The 8,315-nt window shown below is 46.9% G+C and overlaps 1 non-coding gene across 1 annotated transcript; it reads right to left on the bottom strand.

The window, feature by feature from the left end:
- Positions 1-1,990: 1,990 nt before the first annotated feature.
- Positions 1,991-2,097, bottom strand: LOC130502034 (small nucleolar RNA R71). The gene has a single exon (XR_008940012.1). It is a non-coding gene; the product is annotated as a small nucleolar RNA R71 (small nucleolar RNA).
- Positions 2,098-8,315: the final 6,218 nt, after the last annotated feature.

Here is an 8,315-nt window from a genome sequence, read left to right on the forward strand (position 1 = left end):
TTTAAATTGCCATGTTACCTTCACTCCTAATGATGTTTTGTTTTAGGATATTGAAACTAGTAGGTTGCTTGGCAAAGGTGTAACCAAGGGAGACTTGTTGATATATGGTGTTTTTCACATCATTGTATATACGTTTTCATTTGTTTCAAGTCACTAATTCGTGTCAGTCTAGTCCTTTTTGACCTTTTACAGGTCTGGAGTTAGCAGAAGAAAGAAGAGAAGGTGCCTGATGAAAAGAAGTCCTTTTGGAGCATTCCTGCGGAGAACACTCAAGAGAACAGTCCCGAGACTGATCTCTCTCTAGCGGAACAAGCAGACGGAGTGATCCGGTGATTGTTCCAGACAAATATGGAAACTCCTATTTCGGGAATTGAAGCCCGGTTGCCCTAATCTCTTTCCTTCTGATTGGCGCCTCCATATAAAACGCCACCTATCTATTTTCTATTTTTTTTTACGCTAGTTTTTGCAAGACAAGTTTCATACTTTTGGATTCAAGCTTTTTGTAAGGGCGACGGCTCACCTATTCATTCGAAGAACAACCTGAACCCTAGTTTTTATTCTTCTTAATCTGATCATGAGTATTTCAGTTTCATCTGTTGTTCTTCTCTGCATCATGATTGAGTAGTCGACTGTTGATCTAGGGTGATAGAGTGCATTCGCGACTGAGCATAGATAGGTTATCATTAGCAAATCTTCATTCATTCATTGTTTCATGCCTGCGTTAAACTGATCATCTAGCGTTTGATCCCAAGTAAATCTGTGCATCAAAAGTGTAATAGGTTGCTAGATCCTGTATGAATGAGCACTGCATCCTTAGCCACACGAAAGTAGATGTTAAGGTGCATTGTGAACTAATCGGACCTGTTCTCTAAAGCTTGCAATCGATCCTCATCCCAACGACAGTTAGGTGGTGAGATCGATATGCAAAGTGATCACTGCCACGACAGTGGAGTGTTCCAGCTGAGTGATCCGAGTTCTAGATAGAACTGCATCGAACCTGAATAGTTGCTCGGTCGTGATTGAGATCACTCGCATTCATCCTAGATTGACCCCTTTTAACTTGAATTCATTGCTTGTGATCTTTACTTGTTCTCTACGTCACATTTTAAACCAAATCATTATCTTCTTCTTAGCTTGATTTCGAAACTCATAGAACTAGAGTGTAGACTGGTCCTCTGGATTTGAATCTCAAATACTACAATTGCAACTGTTAACTTGGCAGTAGCAAGGATTCATTTTTAGTGTATCAAGTTTTGGCGCCGTTGCGACGGGGACCAGATTTTTTACCTCTAATTTTCGGTTTCATATCTAGTCTAAGATATCTAACTCGTGTTATTTTCTTTGTTTCAGCTGATGATCCAGGTGCATGACCAGTAGACATACTCGGAGCAACGCACAAGGGCCATTGCATCAGCTTTCTAACGAGGAACTAGCGAGATTGGAACGACAGAACCGTCAACAGCCGAGATCAACGAACACCGACATGGGTGATCATCCAGATGATCTCACTGCTGCGTTTGCACTCATGCAACAGCAGATGCAGCAGATGCAGCAGACGATCCAAGCGCAGCAAGCTGCTGCCGAGCAAGCTGCTCTGAATGCTGCGAACCAACAGGAGGGAGTGGTCCAGATCGGCCAGAGAAACTTACTGCGTAATCTGCCCGCTACGCGATCTGCCATAACCCCTCCACCGTGCACAAGGCAAGACTTCGAGATCAAGCCAGCCTTGATAAGTCTAGTGCAAAGGAAGATCTTCAATGGGCTTCCTGCTGAGATACCGATGGACCACATCGAGCACTTTGAGAAGATGTGTGGTTTCACTAAAGCGAATGGAGTACCACCCGATTACATCAAGTGTACTCTGTTCCCTTTCTCTCTTGATGGGAAAGCTGCTCGCTGGCTTGATTCACTACCCACCGGATCACTCACCACTTGGGAACAAGTCCGAGAGGCTTTCTTAAGCCACTTCTACACGAAATCGAAGACAGCAGCTCTGAGACAGAAGATCGTGACCTTCAAACAATTGGTGGACGAGCCGTTCTGTGATGCTTGGGAGCGATTCAATGTCTACCGCAGAGAATGCCCACATCACGGTTTTGAGGAAGACTATCTGCTGGGAGTGTTCTACGATGGAGTAGGCTGGGAGTACAGGAACGCTTTGAACTCAGCCAGTAAAGGAGATTTCATGACTCAGTCCACTCAAGGTGCATTCGAGTTGATTGAGAACATGGCCTCAAGCTCAGCTGACAATAACCGCGAGACTGATCGCACTCAGAAGGTGAAGAGCATCGACAACAGCAAGATTGATGAGCTCTCTGCCAAGGTCGACCAGCTGATTAAGAGTAACCAGAACCAGGTCTTCATCATGGAAGAATCCCCACAGGATAAAGCTACCGCAGAAGGCACATCAGAGGCAGATCAGTCGGCTGAGGATCAGCATGAAGTGAGCTATGTGAATGGGCAAGGATGGCAGTTCAAGAACTATCACCCGAACCCTAACGTGAGGAACAATCCCCACCTGTTCAATGCCCCTAAACCAGACGATAAAGCTCAAGGGAACCAGGGTCAGAACAGTGGATACCAAAGGCCTTATGGCAATCAGGGAAGAACCTTTGTCCTTAACCCAGCTCAGAATGCTCAGTTCCACAGCCAGAAACAGCCGGTTAATCAGCAAGCTGCACAACCGACTCAGACTGCTCCGCATGATGACATGAAGAGCCTCGCCAATATGATGAGCCAGCTGCTCCAAGGACAGCAGATCCAAGGGAAAGCACTGAACCAGGTCACAAACGACATCAACACCAGGATGAATCATATGTTCAATGACCTGAGTGTGAAGTATGACAATGTCTCAAGCCATATGAGACAGATGGATATTCAGATTGCTCAGACTGCTGAGAACGTGAAGAGACAGCAAGGAACTCTCCCTGGGAAAACAGACAAGAACCCCAAGGAGTGCAATGCAGTAGGGTTGAGGAGTGGAAAGCAACTGCCTGATCTAGACCCCAGGAGATTCACATCGGCTGAGAAAGGGAAGCAGAAGGAGTCGGATCAGCCTTCTAAAGCTGTACCCACAGATGAGGAAGACGCAGAACAACCTACTGAGACTGTTCCGCCTGAAGCAGAGCGACCCGCTGGGGTTGTTCCACCGACTGCAGCACCTTCTCCTGCTCGTCAGTATGTACCGAAAGTGCCCTACCCTGTTCCAGCTAAGGCTACACGCAAGGATAAGGAAGAGATGAAGTGCAGGAAGATGCTGGAAGACCTAACTGTCAAGCTCCCTCTGATGAGTGCGATCCAGATGATACCATCCATGCGTAGCTTCGTCAAGGGATTGATCTCTGGGAAGATATCTGATGACAGCGAGTTCATGATTGTCTCTAAGGAGTGCAGTGCGGTGCTCCAGAACAGAAGGATTAAGAAGTTGGGTGATCCGGGAAAATTTGTTCTCTCGGTTCAGATTGGCAGAACACTCTTCTCATGCTCACTCGTCGATCTAGGGTCGAGCATAAATCTCATGCCATATACTGTGGCTAAGCGCCTTGGATACACGGACTTCAAGCCTACCAGGATGTCACTAGTGTTTGCTGATCGATCTGTGAAGTCTCCAGTTGGAATCCTCGAAGATCTTCAAGTTCTGGTTGGGAATACAATTGTTCCTGCCGATTTCGTTGTTCTGGAAGTCGAGGAAGACTCCAATGATCCCCTGATCCTAGGCAGACCATTCCTCTGCACTGTTGGAGCTATCATTGATGTCCGACAAGGAAAGATCGATCTCCACCTTGGAGATATTGTGATGAAGTTTGAGATGGATCAGATGCTCAAGAAGCCGATGCTGGATGGACAAACCTTCACTGTCCAAGAAGATGGTGATCCCCTAGAGCCGCATGAAGGAATGATCGAGGAGATTCTCACCGAGGATCCACTTGAACTCGCCTTAGTCAGAGCTGAAGCCGAGCAAAGCTTAGAGAGTGTTGATGCTGATGCCTATGCCAAGTTCCTGGATTCAGCCAGGAGTATGGAGAGGACGGTGGCGAATCTAAGTCTGGGGGAGAACAGTGACTCCAGCACATCGACTGGAACAACCACGCCTCAGAACCCGACTGTTCCGGCAGCTCAGCCCGATGACTCATGGAGCGAGCTGAAAGCTCCAAAGGTAGAGCTCAAATCCCTTCCCAAGGGACTCAGGTATGCATTTCTTGGACCCAACTCCACATATCCTGTCATTGTGAATGCTGACCTGAACAATGCAGAGACTGCTCTGCTTTTGTGTGAGCTGAGAAAATATCGTAAGGCTTTGGGTTACTCTCTAGCTGACATACCTGGCATTTCACCTGATCTGTGCATGCATAGAATACACCTGGAAGATGAATCGATGACTTCTGTAGAACATCAGAGGAGGTTAAACCCAAATCTAAAAGATGTTGTAAAGAAAGAGATAATGAAACTTCTAGAAGCAGGTGTGATCTATGCGATCTCTGATAGTAAGTGGGTTAGTCCTGTGCATGTAGTACCTAAGAAAGGTGGGATCACTGTAATAACCAATGAAAAGAATGAATTGATCCCCACTAGAACAGTTACTGGTCATCGCATGTGCATTGATTTTCGTAAATTGAATGCTGCGACTCGTAAGGATCACTTCCCACTTCCTTTTATTGATCAAATGCTTGAGAGATTGGCTAACCACCCTTACTATTGCTTTTTAGATGGTTATTCAGGTTTCTTTCAGATTCCCATCCACCCAGATGATCAGGAGAAGACGACGTTCACATGCCCTTATGGAACATATGCATACAGGAGGATGCCCTTCGGCTTGTGCAATGCTCCAGCGACCTTCCAGCGATGCATGATGTCGATTTTTACTGATCTGATCGAAGACATAATGGAGGTTTTCATGGACGATTTCAGCGTCTATGGAAGCTCCTTTCATGTCTGTTTGTCAAATTTGTGCAGGGTACTGAAGCGATGCGAGGAGAAGCATTTAGTGCTGAACTGGGAGAAATGCCACTTCATGGTGAGAGACGGGATTGTTCTGGGACACAAGATATCCGAGAAAGGCATTGAGGTGGACAAGGCAAAGATCGAGGTCATGATGAGTCTGCAACCACCAACTTCAGTGAAGGGAATCCGGAGTTTCCTGGGACACGCTGGTTTCTACAGGAGGTTCATCCAAGACTTCTCTAAGATCGCGAGACCACTCACTCGGCTGCTCTGCAAGGAAGCTCAGTTTGCCTTTGACAGTGACTGCTTAGCCGCATTCCACACGATCAAGGGAGCTCTAGTCAGTGCACCAGTTGTCCAACCTCCAGACTGGGATCTCCCCTTTGAGATTATGACAGATGCAAGTGACTTTGCAGTGGGAGCAGTCCTTGGACAGCGTAAAGACAAGAAGCTTCACGTGATCTACTATGCAAGCAGAACTTTAGATGAAGCTCAATGCCGATACGCAACCACAGAGAAGGAGCTCCTTGCCATCGTGTTCGCTTTTGAGAAGTTCAGATCCTATCTGGTTGGATCAAAGGTGATTGTGCACACAGACCACGCGGCTCTCAAGTACCTGCTCACGAAGAAGGATGCTAAACCGCGGCTCTTAAGATGGATTCTCTTGCTCCAAGAGTTTGATCTAGAGATAAGAGACAAGAAGGGGGTTGATAATGGAGTGGCAGATCATCTCTCCAGGATGAAAGTGTCAGATGAGACAGTTCTTGATGTGGAACAACCGATGGAGTACGTCAATGCGATTGGTCTGCGCAACATGGAGCAGTCGTCACCTGCCATTAAGGACTGTTCCCGCGTAGAAGGATCATTTGTTGCAGTGATCCAGAAGGAGTACCCGAACCTTCCATGGTTTGCTGAGATTGCCAACTTCTTGGCAGCTGAGAAAGAGCCTTTGAGGTTCACAGGGAATGAGAAGAGGAAATTTCTGAGGGAGGCAAGGCACTACTTCTGGGATGAGCCGTATCTCTATCGGCAAGGCAAGGATGGGATCTTCAGGAGATGTGTTCCGGAGGCTGATATTCCAGGGATCCTTCACCACTGCCATGGTTCCTCTTATGCTGGTCACTTTGCCACCTTCAAGACTGTTTCCAAGATCCTCCAAGCCGGTTTCTGGTGGCCCACTATGTTCAGAGATGCTCACGCCTTCATATCTCGATGCAATTCATGCCAAAGGATGGGGAGTATAAGTAAGAGAAACGAGATGCCTCAGAACTACATCTTGGAAGTTGAAGTGTTCGATTGCTGGGGGATCGATTTCATGGGACCTTTCCCAGTCTCACACAAGAATGAGTACATCCTAGTTGCTGTGGACTATGTCTCCAAGTGGGTAGAGGCGATTGCTAGTCCAACCAATGATGCGCGAGTTGTAACCAAGATGTTCACCTCCATCATCTTCCCAAGATTTGGAGTGCCTAGAGTGGTAATAAGCGATGGTGGAACACACTTTATCAACAAGTTGTTCCAAGGATTGCTGAGCAAGAATGGTGTGAAACACAAGGTTGCAACCGCCTACCATCCTCAAACAAGTGGTCAAGTGGAAGTTTCAAACAGAGAGATCAAGAACATCCTGCAGAAGACTGTCAACACCACCCGCAAGGATTGGTCCCTTAAGCTTGACGATGCTCTCTGGGCGTACAGAACAGCCTACAAGACCCCTTTAGGGACCACCCCCTATCATCTGGTCTATGGCAAGGCGTGCCACCTACCTGTTGAGCTAGAGTACAAGGCGGCTTGGGCTGTCAAACTACTCAACTTCGATATCAAACCTGCCAAGGAGAGGCGAACCATTCAGATCCACGAGTTGGAGGAGATCAGGCATCTGGCCTATGAGAGTTCTAAGATCTACAAGGAAAAGACCAAGGCGTTCCACGACAGGCGGATCATCAGCAGAAGCTTTGCTCCGAACGATCAGGTTTTACTCTTCAATTCACGGGTTAAGCTGTTCCCTGGAAAGCTCAAATCTAGATGGTCTGGACCTTTCACCATTAAGGAGGTTCGCCCTTATGGAGCTGTTGTGTTGCTGGACACAAGAGGAGGAGAATTTGTTGTCAATGGTCAGCGTCTCAAGCCATATCTTGCTGACACAACAATCGCTGAAGGTGTAGAGATACCCTTGAGCGATCCCCCTCAAGCCTAATCGGCTCATTGAAGTCAAGCTAGTGACAGAAAACAAGCGCTTGGTGGGAGGCAACCCACTGGTGAGTGTAAATATTGTTTTCTCTTTGTCTTTATCTTTCTAGGAACTAACTTGCAGGTTGAAAAATCAAGAAAATTCGAGATCACTCCAGGAGAGCACTCCAGCGGTTGTTCCGCCGATTGTTCCCAGGTAAGTTCTCGAAACAAAAAAAAAAAAAAAAAAAAAAAAAAAAAAAAAAAAAAAAAAAAAAAGGGAAGGGGAAGCGGTTTGATTGGCTTTTAAAAGCCCAAACATTCCACTCCCCCACTATCTCTCTCTCGCCGCAAATCAACTCACTCCCCTCAAGAACCCTAAATCGCAAACTCTCCCCCTTTTGATTCAATCCTCACGATTTTTGGTTCTCACCTCTTGGGTTCTCTAGAGACTGGTTTGTTTTGCAGGAATCACCTCTCCACTCAAGGTAATCGGCCAAGAATTCTCCCCCTCTTCGCGCATGCAAATCGCGATTTGGGAGTGATTTCTTGGATTCTCTCTTTCCTTTATGCTTTGCGATTTCATCCTAGGTTGTAGCTCTTGATAGTATACTTGCTACTAGGATTGAATTCATGATTGATACTCAATGGAAGAGGAACCGATTTGTTGCTTATGATTCTTGGCCTTTGCGATTTCTACTGTTGAGATTGAGGCTTGTATAGGTTGTCTAGTAATCGATGGATTTGAGTAGAACAAGAAGATTGGATTGTTCCATCGTTTCTAGAACAACCGACGAACTGTGCTGATATTGGGTTTTGTTTTGTCTTGTAGATGCCTCCAAAGATGCGGAACGCTAGAGTCGCCAAGAGCACGGCTTCTCCAGCCGCGAGTGCTCCACCTGGGTACCCGTGGCCGAACAAGACTGAGGGAGCGCCCATCGACCTTAATGATCAGATGCTCCTTGACTTCAACGTCGAGGGATGGGACAAGGAGTCGGCAGCGGTTTACAACAAGCTCCTCCTAGCAGAGATCTTGCCCACGCGATTCGTGAACCAGCAAACACTAGGCGATCTAGGCCTTGACACTGAGGTGTTCGACACAATGCAGGCTATGGGAATCATGCCTCTCTGCTACCAGGCTCAGGTTCTCTACCCCGACTTGGTCAGGCAAGTGCTCGCGACGTGCAAGATCACTTACCAGAACCCCA

Source organism: Raphanus sativus, unplaced genomic scaffold (assembly GCF_000801105.2).
Source record: "Raphanus sativus cultivar WK10039 unplaced genomic scaffold, ASM80110v3 Scaffold0393, whole genome shotgun sequence".
Lineage (NCBI taxonomy): Eukaryota > Viridiplantae > Streptophyta > Magnoliopsida > Brassicales > Brassicaceae > Raphanus > Raphanus sativus.